Source organism: Triplophysa rosa, linkage group LG20 (genome assembly GCF_024868665.1).
Source record: "Triplophysa rosa linkage group LG20, Trosa_1v2, whole genome shotgun sequence".
NCBI classification, from domain to species: domain Eukaryota; kingdom Metazoa; phylum Chordata; class Actinopteri; order Cypriniformes; family Nemacheilidae; genus Triplophysa; species Triplophysa rosa.
In genome coordinates this window covers 15,959,503-15,974,535 of record NC_079909.1, presented here as the reverse complement: position 1 = coordinate 15,974,535, position 15,033 = coordinate 15,959,503, and the positions used below count along the sequence as shown (strand labels likewise).

The following is a 15,033-nucleotide window of genomic DNA, read 5'->3' as shown; positions in this document are numbered from 1 at the left end:
GAGAACATGTTTTTGGGGGGGTCAAGAAAGAGTTTGCGGTATATTTCCTCCTCCCTCACTGCAAAACGCTCGCTCTTTGACTCTGGATGCATTTTAAATTAACAGTAAGGATGCACTCCTGTCACATTACATTACACACGTGCCTTTCAATAAACCGACTGAAGGTGGGTTGGGTTAATGTGTGTTTATATGCTAGGTGAAATAGGGGTAAGATGCAAAAATCTCTGTGGCAATCGTCGCAGACCGCTCTGCTAGTTTAGCTTGCATTAGCAAGCGGCATGTTCTTCTATTGCGTTGCCTCTTGAAGGGTAGTCGCGCTACAGCGCCCCACAGGTCAAACCACGTTATTGCGGGCCCTTAAAATACATCATGTGAAATCAAATGACTACTCGACAACAAAATTATTTATTGACAATTTTTTATTGTCGACGTTATCGATAATGTCCACTAATAGTTGCAGCCCTAACTGTGCCTTTTCCAAACTAGACCAGTTTCTTTCCTACCGACTGCACAGGGATAGAAATTCAACTGTCTTTTTTCTATTTGCTTTTGAAGTGCTAACAGGTTACACAAAACTGAACCGCACAGTGGTACAAAAATTGGGGTTAAGTTTTTTCCAACTTTTCCTCTCCATTCTGTTTCCCTCAACTGTGCTGTACTCGTAAACACCACACAGCTCCAGTTTGGAACATGAGCGTAATAACAAGCCATGACAACCCTCCCCAAGAGGTTGAGCTTGAGATTTGGTTTTCTGTCTGTCACCGCTGTGTGTGCACCCTCTGCTGCTAGGTCTGCTTCTGTCATCCAGAACACATCGAGATAGAGAGAGTTAGGCAGAGAGAATGACAGACAAAGAGAGACAGAGAATACAGTAATACGATAGAATGGGCTTTTTCTTTGTGCTCTGATAGCTGTCGCTTGTCTGTCGGTCAGAACCCGGTCGCGCTGTGGGCTTGGAGTGAAGAACAGAGTACCTGATGCATATTGCACAGAAAAATACAAGTACAAGCTTAAATCACTGGTTCCAATCTGATTGGCTGCTTTCTGTGAAATTTCAGGAAGTCATAGGGACCAGTCAATAGATTTCTTAGTCGTCTAGACTGGGCGATCGAAATCATCAAATCGTTGAAAAGCGTACACAAATCTTGTTAGAGGCAGTTAGTAGCAAAAAACAAACACCACTTTCTTTAATATCACACATTTTCTTTTTTGTTCTAAGAGCAAAACAACGTGACCAATTTTACATCTGCCCCAATAAACGCGTCTTTGCGATCCCTTAAATTTGAGAGTAGTTATTGTCTGTCATTTTGTGGTATTTACTATTTCAGAAAAACGAATCTAAAATAAACTATGACAAGTTGACCAGAAGCACTGCTTTACAGTGCTAATACATGCTTAAGAGAGACCAGGGATGAGATGCCCAACAAGACCTGACAGCGACATCTCTCTCTCTCTCTCTCTCTCTGCCTCCCTCATTTCCCTTCTCCTCTAAGAAGCGTATTTAGAACAACGCCCCAAAGGTCTTTTGTCTGTCTGTCTAAAGCAGGGTAGTCATGGGGGAAGAGAGACTGCTGGTTGTCAGGCCTGACAATGAAAAGTACACACACACACACGCACACACACACACACACACACACACACACACACACACACACACACACACACACACACACACACACACACACACACACACACACACACACACAAGTAACAAGCAGAACAAGGACACACAACGTACACTGTACCAAAGCTAACTCACTTAAAAGAGTGTTAGATGATGAACTAAAAGACATGAAGAGTTTGCGCACTGTCAAAAAGTTCAAAAGCTGATTTCGATCCTTTCCCTTGCTGATGTTTTTGCGAGTCAGCACATCCCTGACTTCCCATGAGTACTGAATATTTCGTCTCTGATCGTTTTTTTTTTAAATGTAAGGATTTTGTGACACTTAATAAATGGGGCAGTTAGAAAATGCTGCAGGGAAATATTTGGGAGAAACAGAGGTGGAATGGGATCAGGATGTGACAGATCTCAAAACTACATCTCCTGCATAAACACTGTAGCTCAACGTGTCTAGGGTACCTTAGATAACTCCAACACCTAAATATGAGCTTCATCACATCTCAACACATGTGCTGCTTTGACCTCCATAAAAGGCCAGATTGTCACCAAATGTTGAAGCAAATGAGAAATGTACACAGCAAATAAATGTCACATGTATTTGAGCTCTGTGCCTTCCATGCTGTGACAAAAAAACATTTCTAGCTAGTCAAAAATCATCCATCCTTTACTTTTTCAGTGCAGACAATCTAAAAAAAAAAACATGAACTAATGTGCCCCCAAAGCTGTAGCTCGATGTTTTCTTCACAGGGTTAAATACATTGGGGAAAAGTTCACACAGATTTGTAAAATGCCTCAAAGACCCTTTGAGGAATAAGTGTCTGGGCTGATAGTGATGGTGTAGACAGCAGAGGTTGGGGGGTGTAAAGGACAGGAGAAGAGACCTTTTGCTACAACAATTTGGAACAGAAGCTTGAAACATGAAGACCCTGGAGGTAATAGGTTTTTATTACTTTTGTGCTATTATTGGAATCAAGAAAAACTTTCTGGTCACTAGGAGATGAAACAAGAAGTTTATGTGCGAGAGGTAAAAAAAAGAAGCAGTAAGGATCTTGTTGACATCAAGCAGATCCTGATGGACTGTTTGGTATAGACAGTAAAAGATGAAAAACACATGACTGTCTATGAAGGAAAGATGTGAGGAAACGTATTTCAGACCTCCTGGAGAGATCGAAGCTTTTACAAAAGCAAATCTCGCCCAGAAAAGCAACAGTCCTGTCAATAAGACCGTCTCATCCATTCTGAAATGAGACGTGAAGCATTTTAAAATCAGACATCAAAGAGCTCGTCTCTGGAAGGAACAATCTCTCTCTTTCTGCAAATGAGCAATCAGTCCAATAAAGACTTGCAGAGGCTTTCAAACCATTACTGATATTTATGCAGTCAGTTCAGAATGCTCTCTTCATTAAAGAGAAAGAAAACTAGCGCACAAGTTTAAGCGGAGAGAAAGGAGCGCACAACTTGAGCCAGAAGAGTCGGATGTGAGAATGAATAACAGAATGTAAGGAACAAAATGTTGGTCCGAACACAAACGCACTCATTTTCATCCGTCTCTCACATTCGCTCAAGCTCATTGGATTCCTCTCTTTCGGCTCTCAGCCTGAAGCCCTTCTGCTCTTTTATCTGAAAGTACTGGCGAGAGATGCGATACCACTGTTCTGGTAAAAGATTCAAACTTCACAGGCTAGAACACACGCAAGCACAGATTGGAAAAGAAAGAGGAATACAGAAACACAAAACGCCTAATCCAAAAATCTCAAAAATGTTTCAGCATTGAGCCAGTGCTGTTAGACAGATACCTCTCAGAAAAATTGCGTTTTCAAATTCATTCCCTTTAAGACGGAACTATTCAGACGGAAGGCTTTGGCTGTCGCGTCTGATGCTTTTTTTAGGCATCCTGCCATGAGTGGTGCATTTGTAAACTCAGGTGGGGCTTAGGTGGGGGCTCAGGGTCAGGTGAACCAAAAAAAAGTCTAATTATACAGGGGTTCCTAATGACCATTTAGTCGACTACACAATCATGCATCCAATTGATAACAAAATATAATGCATACTGCCTAACATCTCAGCCTAATTTGGTGCGATTTAACATATCATTATCTGTCCTCAATTGCACGAGGTGACAAAATTACAGGCAATCAAAACATATTGGCTGTTTAATATAGAGCTTGCGGAAGGGGAACATAGCGATTTACTTGCTGATAACAGAACCAAAGCAAATGACAAAATCTCTGGTTATGTGATGATGTTGCTGCATCAGTTTTGTTGTAAATAAAAACAAATAAACATTCCATATTTTAAACTTAAAAAAACTTTAAAAAACAAACCTCTCACTGGCACAGCTCGTAAATATGATCTATTCAACACAACATGAACAAAGCATAAGATTAATAGGGAGAGATTTGTTTTATCACGTTTGGTTAGGTTATACTATAGACATTAAAAACAAATGTTTTACTTCACACAATGTGTCTACATGCAGGGAGTCCAGACATAAAAACATTTACAGTAAGTGTGCCCTGTCATTAATAATTCAATCAAGCGAATGAGATTGATGGCTGCCTCATGAGGTCACGTCTAAGCAGCAGCGTCACTCTTAGAACGATTGACCTTGAATACTCGCCTGCAGATGAACTCGCAGCATTTACCTCATGCTCAAATAAAATATACACACACAGGCCCCAAGCCAAACTACCTCACAAAGTGCCAGAAGGATAATGTTTCGTCTAGATGAAAGTCTACAGGAAAGAGAAAATATAAAACAAAAGACAACGACAGAGAGAGAGAGAGAGAGAAAGCTTCATGTGAGAGGCTGTGTCGGACTGAATATGTAAATGTATAACAGAAACCTGTTGTTAATTATGTGGAAAACAATTGCGGTTTTAAAAAACTAGCGAGTCGCCTGCTTAGACAGCACTTTTGAGCATCACGGGCACATTCGAACAGGCAAGGCTGACAGAGAGGAGAGAAAGCGCCATAATTCCTGTTGTTTGTTTCTCATTCCGTTCTGCCTTTTGCTCTCATAACGCTATTTGTGGCTGTTTAGTGGAGAAATGGTCTGGGCAGTGCTGATGAATGCTGTTTCCCAGTGCTGATTTAAAATCCCATTAGGCTGTAATTACACTGGGTGAAAGTCCAGATCGTTTATGAGAGTTTAGGAGTTGCTTTCAAATGGAGATTCATCTTTTATTCTGCTGAATGAGCCTCTTAACAAAGTTTAGATGTACGCCATATGCGTGTAACAGTATTATGCTAATTCTAACACTGACTAAATCAGTCAAATACAAACACTGAACTGCAAACGTTTCATTATGTTACCAACAGCTAAGCCTTTGGCTTGCGTCTCTGTGTGTTCTCTACCCCGGACTACATGGAAGACACAGAAGGCAAGTAGTGCGATGTGACTGACAGGTGTAACATGGGAGGTGATGCTCTACCTGGCAGGGTGAGCAATGGATTGTCTTCGATGTCACTGCGAGAACACTGGGAAAAGACATGGCACATCGGTGTCAAAGGGGGAAGACAACTTGTCAGAACGGCAGTGCAAACTCATTAGGAACTGGATTTAAGGCCCAGAATATTCTGCCATATACCTTCTGCAACAACACTCGGATTCATCCATCATGAACACCAGCGAGTGCATGAATGTAAGCATATATGTCGCACTTGCTATGAAAAAAATCGGTCTGTGCTAAGAATAAATTTAATAGTGTAGCACGTGTGCGATACAGTTTGGCAGGTGTGTTAGACAAAGCCTCTTGTTTGTGTGATGTGCGTTTGTCATTGTGCTTGTTCGTGTGTGAGGTTAACTAATGGCGCACCACTATTTATTTTCATTTTTATTTAGTTTTCGCAATTAAAACTTGCTTTCCATTGATCTAGAGCCCTATGATCTGCGCGATGTGGGAAAACATGGAAGGAATCACGAAAGCGGAATTCTACTATTTAAATGTCCTCTGCTTGTTCTGCATGTCTATAAGTGAATGCGTTGCACACTTTAACATGTTACTATCTTACTATACGAGGATATGAACACATGAACTTCATCCACAGAGATGTTTTAAGTTTATTTTATGAGCATTTCACTGTTTGAGTGAAGCTACTGTCAAACACACTGAAACTCAGAGCGTCTTCGCGACGACCCGCCAAAATAAAAGTCCGCTCAGTTTCACTTACTTTGTGCGGTTCACGTCCGGCATCTTTTAGCGCTGGAACCGCGCAATCTATCAGTTTCAAACGATCTCCAAATCCAGCGTTATATCCACCGTTTATATAACATTCCACACCGAAATGCAGTGAACAAGCAAACACAAACAACATTTTTTAAAACAAAGTTTCATATTCTAAAAAACTTTCTAAAACCTATACGAACGCTGGGGGAGTGTATCAAGGACAGAAATACGTCCAACTCATTTTTTGACAAGTTGACCATGTGAAGCATGAGAAGACAGCACGTTTAACATTGTAAAGAAGTCAAAACACATGAAACATCATTGCACAACCCCTTTAATAATATCACTTTTCTGCTCATACCATTATAATCTAGGCATTTTAGGATTTCAAGCAGTATAAAAGTTTCAATTCTGCTATAAGCCAGGTCACAGTTTCAGGGTTTTCCGCACAACACAGACTACAAATATTATGGATACACTGGGGGAGAGTGAGAAAAACAGAACTGGAAAGAAAAAACGGACAGAAAGGAGGACGAGACCGCCCCCTCTCAACACAGTGTAGTAAAAAGAATAGCAGGTGGCCTCCTCTGAGGTAGCAAAGACCGAGGGCTATACAACAAATGTGTGCGAGTGTAGACTCCCCAGAGGGCGGCTTGGCCGTGTTTTTCCCTGAACCGTGAGGGAGACAGACCTGTGCAGATGCCATGAGCGATCTCATCACAGCAACCATTCAACAGTGCAGGCATGCACAACAACAACAAGAGAAGACAATGTGATTGCCATTACGTTACATTACCATAATGGAAGCAGCCAGTCATCGTTCAGGGTGTGGTGTTATATCATCTGCCACAAGGGGGGCTATATTTGGCATTAGCTTAAACTGTTTTTTATGGTCTGCTTTCTCTCTAGGTCATGACGGAAAAGCGGTGTAAACAGAATCTTGAGATGAGCAACTTAAGCTGACTAAATTTTCTAGCTGAACGTGGCATTTCAAGGTAACTCAAGACGTAATGCAAGACGTGGGGACTTAATGATCATTCAATGGAGGTGTTTTGACTATAAAAGTGTACTCAAGAACTGATATTGTTTACTGAAATGCAAATAATGTCAGGACAAATTCAATTTGTTCAACTCGTTTTCTTACAGTCTTCAAGCGATCTAAGCTTAAATTTGATACTCAGTTCAGGAGAGCTATAGTACCTGCATCCCACTGCCTGGCTATTACTCTTCAAATGGCCCCTTTAAATACAAATCTTAAGATAAGGTTCCACTGGGTGTCTATGGCAACTGAAACCTCACAACCTATAACACACCGAAGCCTGTTCACAAGGAATATTTCTTGACAAAGAAGTGATTGCACTGATCAAAAGCTCTTTGATATTTAAATCATCTGGGTCAAGCAAGTGTTCAGTCTCTCATTGGTAGTCCGTGGAGCGTTTGGTGAGACAAAGCACAAGGGTTTAAGAGACTGAGGAACACGATGTACGTGCAGAATTTATTTGAATGTATTTATAGAGTAACAGTTGAACCGGGGGAACAGTTAATCATAAAAGATCAAGGATGTGCACACAAGTCAATCAATGGCAGGCTGGACATTGGAAATTCTTTATTTTTCCCAAATTGATGGAAATTGACCAACGTGTTGATAAGTTAACTTAGGGCTGGCTAGACTTTTATCAATATGTTTTAAACTCCTAACATTTTCAGACCAAATCTTGACCCTTTTTATGTCTCCACTCCCTCTCTTTGAAGGAGCAGCAGCGTGTCTCTAATGAACATAGCTGTCGCTCGGCAGGTTTCTGATTACTGCATAACTGCTTTCAATTAGTTCAGTGCACATTAGCATTGCCAGTGTGAGTCACACTGGGTCCAACCCTTCTTCCACCACTTTAAAGGGGTGATTTAACGCTGTTTCATGCATTCTGACTTCTTTACAATGTTAAACGTGCTGGCTACTCATGCTTAACATGGTCAACTTGTCAAAAAACGAGTTGGACATATTACATAGTATTTCTGTGCTCGATACACTGACCCCAAGGTTCATATAGGTTTCGGAAAGTTTTTTTTCGTACATGAAATGACTACCATTGACTACCATAGTAAAAAAATTGCTTTATAAATGTCTTTGTTCTGCTGAACAGAAAAGAAGATATTTTGAAGAATGTAGGAAAGCAGTTCTGGGGCACTTTTGACTACCATTGTCATTTTTCCTACTGTGGTAGTCAAGGGTGGCCAAGAACTGTTCGGTTACAATCATTCTTCCATCTTACATGAAGACACTTTTCTATTTTAAAACCTAGTGAGATCCAATATAAGGCAACATCTTTATAAGTTTCTTCTGTGTTTTGAAATTGCTAAACAACCAAACCTAAACCCACCTACACTTCATTTTGAATGATCTACTGTACATAGGTGGCATTAGTTATATGAACTAAATGACTATATAACTATAACTATATGAACTATATTTTATCAATATCTTTAAAATTAATCTGACTTCCAGTTCGGAAAAGAGAAAAAGCGAGCAAGCGAGGGAGGGAGAGAAAGGAGAATGAAAGAGGAATAAGCTAATTCAGTCTGGCTTGATGACACAAAGCAGAAATGTACTGACTCTGGGCTTTATAATCACTCCCCAGGAGACCACAGCAACACTTACTAGCGTCACAGAGTTATGAACACACTGACATCCCACACACACAAATAGCACACAGAGTGTGTCAGATAAGTACAAAAAATAAAACTGCTTGCAGCTACAGCAGTGTCAGGCAAACACACAGAGCTTCATATTGATGTCGCTCGTAATATCAATATACAGAGTAAAGAAGAGTTAAAAGTATATTGTAAAAACAATCAAATGAAAAGGGTGTGCACACACAGCTTGAGACGCACACACACACACAGCTTGAGATGCACGCACGCACCCACACACTCCAGTGGGAAGGGTCTCAGGATCCCTGACTTCATGCAGTTCAGGGTTAGAAGATAGACGTCTTTACTGAAAACAAACTCACGCAAACCTCTAGCACACAAGCAGTTTGTCCATTAGTGAAAACCGACTTGAGCTCATTAAATTCAAAGGTTTGGAGCTGTTGGAAGTGGTTGCACAGTGAGAAACTACAAAACAGGAAAAAAGAGAAAATAGGGAAATAAAATTTATCTATTACTATCTCATATACTACATGTACAACCTAATTGTGCATGTAAAGAAGCTAGACTATAATCTGTTGTCTCTTTATTTTCAGTCCTCCTTTGTTCTCGTTCTCCATCCCGTAGTTAATTGGGAGAGAGAGACAGCTGGTAAGGGATTACAGGTCTCCTGTTGAAGTCTAGCATGAAGAAAGAAAAGATGTGTTCAGAATGGAATACCAGTTTACTACTTATATTGTTGGCCAGGTTTTAATATTATGCTAAATAAAGCACATTATGTAAACGTACATAATGTGCTAGTGTACTATATTTTAGTATGCTCTCCTACTGTATACTGCACATTTAGGCAAATGTAGTACATTACATAATTCATACTATACATACAATATACTGCAGAAAAAGTAAGAGTATGGTAGTATTCTATTCCAAACATAGCTGAGAGAGAGAGAGAGAGATGGTGGGTGTTGATATTTGCTTTGTTTCACAATGGTAAACCTCAGAGTAATAGAGGAGCACTTAGCCCTTTACGCCACACTCCATCCAACAAGATTACAGAAAACATGGATGAGCGCAAAACAGAAATTGAAGGATAAAAGGTAGGAAGGGTTTAGATCATCACAAAATTGATTTTTACAGGTGAATGCATGAATGCCTGACTAGATGGGCATATGAAGAGATGGATCAATATAAGAAAGTAATGGACATTACGCTGGACAAGAACAATGTACACAAAGATAAAAAAAAGTGTCTCACATAGCAAATGACACTGAAATCAGCAACCTTAGCTGCTTTAAAACAAACAAACATAATTTTATGGCAAAAAATAGTAACATAGTAAATGTTGAAAGGACCGTGAGTAGAAACGTGTGGTCAATTTCAAAGGACACATGTGAGAAATAACACAAAACACAATTAGAAGGGACTGCAGGGTGATTTGACATCTTGACTTTTAAAAACATACAAAGGAGAGATCATGCATATTTGTTGTAACATAAAAATGATCATAAAACACATCACTTCTAGTTTGAATAGTGATGTGCCTTATAATTTAGCATTAATGGTGTGTTTCATGCAAGTGTGTGTTGAGAGTGTGGTTCCTTTGGGAGGTTTCCGGTAGCACTAAATTAGCTCTTACAATTAGAAAATGTGCGCTAGGAGTCCAGGGAATGATTTCAGCTCTCCCATCACACCCAATCTTAAACATGAGGGCCTAACCCCACTACATGCTCCATTCCCTTAAACACACCGAGCCCCTCATTAACTAACCACACCGGGGCCTCTGTCTCACACAAACGCACACCGCAGCATATCAAACAAAAAACCATTAAGAAACACACCCAACGAATGCGTTTTTAGTGTTGCCATATAAAGAAACGAATAAAAGGGAAATGGACTGAATAAAACAGCCGTGGTTGGAGGTGCCGAGAGGTCCTCAATGAGGTCCTGTGCTCGGCATTTACCATGAAACTGTCGTCAGGCTGGGTTTAAAATACCATCCTTCACTGAGGCTTTAAATGAGAAAAACACAACAAGGGCAGCCAATTAATTTGTCTTTGATTAGGTTGTAATGAGAGTTCATCGCCATCTCCAGTCTGGGTCACTTGTTTTGCTTTGGTGGCCCGCTGGCAAATTATCAGCTAGCAAACCTTTGTCTCCGGAAAATAAAAACTTTCACAATTAGGAGCTGTAATTGTTCACTCACGTTACCGCTTGACTGTAGCACTAAAAACAAACCTATAAGTGAACCCATGAAGACACATTCACAACAGTGTGAGAGATAAAGTAGGTGAGTCAAAACATGAGGGACAACCTGAACACGGTGAACGCAGAGAACCACAACACAATATAGAGAAAAAGTTACAAACAAGCTGGAAGTGGTGGAAGTCTATACAGCTCTTAGCCATCTTTCTATCAGAAAACCACTACCATGACATCAATGAAAGGACACAAAACAGCACCACGGGTCAAAGATGCGAGTAACAGTAAAGGCAGAAGAGGCCAATCATCCCTCGCTAACATGTGAATCCTGACTGTAAAAACACTGCCAGCAACAGCTGACCTTTGCCCTGATACGGACAGCGATTTACCCCCTGCCATGGCAACGAAAGACAGACGTTGGGCCGACGGCTCCTCTGATCGTGTTTGTGTCAGCGAGGTCGCCGTGGACATCTAACCCTTACCCTGAACCAGAGAACAGGTGTTTTCAAACCTTCAGAAGGACAGTGAGACACACCAGCGGTATAATAATATCTGAGTGGAGCAGGAATGACAGTGTAACCTGTGAGACGGTGTAACTGACAGGGCTGTTGATGTAGCTGGCAGGAACAAACCGTGTATCTCCCTGAGGAGCTGTCACCGCATTTAGCCAAATATATCAGCATGGCATTACTGATCCACAAAACACCTGCTTGGCCGAGTCCCTACAGAGGGACGAAACACCTTCACGCTTTCTCTCTCTCTCTCACTATTTTTCGAATGTACATACAAGCGCAATCGCTGCACCACACACTTATCAAACAAAAAAAACAATTTCATCTAATTCCCAGACGGTCCGCCCACTCCCTCCCCTTCTCTTAGCTACCGTCAACAGCCCATTGCCTCTGAGAATCCGTGTCACTTCCTGTTTGTCTCAGCGTTTCCGAGCCGACTGGGGTTCCTGGCGGGGAAGTGGGCAGGAGCCATCGGAGGCATAACGTATCTCCACGGAAACGTGAGGTGATTGATGGCTGAACCTGCTTACCTTGGGCTGCTGACTGACAGCGACAGAGCAGAAGAGGCTTTTACTGACATTTGTCATAAATCAACTACAATTTCATCAGAGAGAGAGAAAACGAGAGATAGAGAGGCCTGTCATCTAAGCCATCTGCTATCACTCTACACTTCACATCTCTCTCTCTCTCCATCCTGCTCCTCTTCCTCTGCTCAAACACGAGCGCACGAGGCGAACGCGGTGATGTGTTTGCTGGCAGGTGCCTGATGTAGGCGTAGGTCAGGATGCTGTAGTGTCGTGGTTCTGTTACAGGTTGCCTACGTCTTTAAAGTAAACAAGGAATTTAGAACCACTTCTACTTCCTTCACACGTTCCTAGTCGTAACGCAATAAAAATAAAAACAATTATTTCCAATAAAAATGCTTGCCATGTAATGAAGATTTAATGAATTGCAGTCTAAAACAGTTTTATATCTGGGATCATGTCACCTAGGTTAAGCAGGCTTTTGGTCTTTTAGGCTTTCTGTTGTAGATGATGAAAACTTTCTTGAAAAAAATGAATAACTTACAATCTAATACAATTTAATATAATATTACTCATTGCTAATTTTATAACGATAAGAGCTACCCAACAATGGTAAATAATAGTGCTGTTAAATCAATTAATCAATTCCTAAATAAATGTTTGTGCATTTAAATGCACAAACATACATGTATATATTTAAAAAATACGAGTAATAGATGTTACTAGATGTTAAGAGTTTATTTGCAAAAACAGATAACTCAGTTTTTAACAAAAGTTTAAAAATCATTATTTTTATAATGTTTTTTTTTTAGTTATTTTTACTTAATCAAAACAACACAACTGCAATTTGATTGATATTACTTAGAATGCACAATAAAAAAAAACATGATTATTGAAAACCGAGTTTTTGCACATGAACTCCTTGTATATTTATAGGGATACACAATGTAAATTACATTTAAATATACAATTATATATATTTATATAACTATTTGTTACATGTATGTGTGTGCATTTACATCTACATATCACACATATTACGTATATAAACACAAACATTTATTTTGGAATCGATTAACCGCGAGTAATCGTTTTGACAGCACTGCTAAATAATGTTAGAACAAAAGCTTGACCCAACGAAACATGGTAAGATGCTCTGGAAAAGTGAACTTGGAAATCGCTCCACAGTGGTGTTTCATTAGGGGAGAAAGTCCTGGCATTCCGATCCGGCTCCATTCTGGTCCAAAAGACCGGCTTCAACCAACTTCCAAGTGTTTTTGTCTCATCGAATATCCTCCTTTACACATATTACCATTGTAAAAAGGCTTGTGAATGCTGTTTGACTTTAAAACTGACCCAGCCAACACAACAGAGCGCAAACTTGCATCCCATTCATCCCGTCCCGCTAATACGGACATCTCGCAGGGTACCGTGGCCTAACCATTTCTGACAGGCTGACAAATTACATTATGCTTTATCGGGAGACCCGCGACTCATCTGGTAAGCTATTTTCTAAGGCACTTAGGTAAAGATCCTACTACTGCACGTGACCTTTCAGACACCCTGACTCTGCTGTGGCATTCAGAGTGGCTATAAAGAGAGCAGCCTGTAGTGTAAAGGCCAGATCTCTCTCTACAGATATGCAGAACTAATCAGCTGCTGCATGAAAGCGTCGAACGACGACAGCAGGCACAAAACGTAATGGAGTGGGGAGAGAGAGATACAGTATGTAAGGGTCAAAAAAACACTACAAACACACACCGGCTTACACGCAGTGTGTAGTCGTTGAAAGCACCGGGCCGAAAAGCAAGCAGCATCCATCACTCCTGTCTGTCCCCCTCAGCCACACACACACCTGGCTGAGCAACATCTGCACAAACGCATCTGCCGCTCCCCTGGAACCCTCTGAGAAACACTGAGAGTGCGCTACGGAGGGAATAAAGTCAGGGCCTTGCAGCCATGAATATATTCACAATTTGTACGACAGATAGTTTTGGTACTCTAATTGGATCAGGTGGTCAGATGCATTTGCAGCTCAAACTGGCCAAGAAGAAGAAGTGTCCACTTAGACAAGAAAATTGTAGACAAAAACAGGATGTTGAACAACATTTGATTTGTTGAATCTTCCTAGACACTAGAGATTCAGACGATGCGCATGTACAACAGTCGACTACAAATATGTGTGAGACAAACAATACTGTAATTGTGTTCTTTGTCTCAACGTCTTTAAATCGGTTTGCCATTGACCGACCCACAGCACGACAGCCGTTCTGTTCAAAGCAAGTTCAGAACAGCTGTGCCGTTGTTGTTGTTTACTATTCTCTCCTTGCATCTTTAAAAGAACTATTAGACTCACAAAAGCAGACGTCAATTGTTTTTTCCTCCAGTGTGGTTTCTTTCGGCAGAATTAAGAGGATTAGAGGCATTACATTTGTTGCTAATAAAGGAAAAGAGGAAGGCAAATGTAGAGGACATAAAGAGAGAAAATCGAGGAGAGCGAAACTGTCAACGTGTAAAGTGGAATTTGCACATGAAAACACCGGTGTTGAATTTGCGCGTTTGATAATTCTGACGTGCAGGTCTGCGAGTGAAGTGATCAGAGACGCCGCCGTCTTCGTGATCTATTTTTTACGCTCTTCATCTTGTCTCTGGCGGGTAATTATCTTTTAAAGACGAAGACTCCGGGTTGGGCTGCTTTGTCCTTGTCTGCATCAATGTCTGTGTGGATGACGGTAGAAGTTGGACTTCTTTAGGTGCTTCTTAAAAATGGTTAGCTCTCATTTGGAAAAAAGCTGAAGAATGCATTATTAAAATAATAACAACACATCTTTCGAACTGTGAAAAGGAAATCGATCAATTCGACTAACTGGCCATTTGGAAAATGTAACTACCTAAGCAAAACCCAGCCAAATGTCAGCAAGACATCAATACATATTCAGCAGCAAACAATGGCTCTCGATCACTATAAACACACGCATGAACACGCCTGCGCCCATGCAAATGCCAGCACGCTGCAGGAAGAGGCCTAATTGCACGCCATCCTGATAAATCACATTTTCATCTCCTGTCTGGACGATACACCTTTCCTTTGATGGATAGGTTACACGTGTCCCTCTCCTCCACTAATACTACTCCCCCATTTCTCCCTCCTCTCACTATTGTTCCTCCCGTTACAGCACCAGTGGCGGCAAGATTTAGAGGATTAGATGCAGGAACGCTTGTTCTCTCCTCTTTTCCCCTATGCCTCATTCTCTATCCTCTCATCTTCCCCGAACAAAAGCGGATTTCAGCCATTAAAGGTGCGATAATCCTGAGAAGATGGGATGAGGTGGAAACGGGTACGTGAGAGACAGAGATTTTAA

At 40.9% G+C, this 15,033-nt stretch overlaps 1 protein-coding gene across 3 annotated transcripts in view; it reads right to left on the bottom strand.

Moving 5' to 3' along the window:
* The window catches only part of diaph3 (diaphanous-related formin 3), a 261,201-nt gene that overhangs the window by 24,028 nt on the left and 222,140 nt on the right, over positions 1-15,033 (bottom strand). The gene's annotated exons all lie outside the window — the stretch shown is intronic.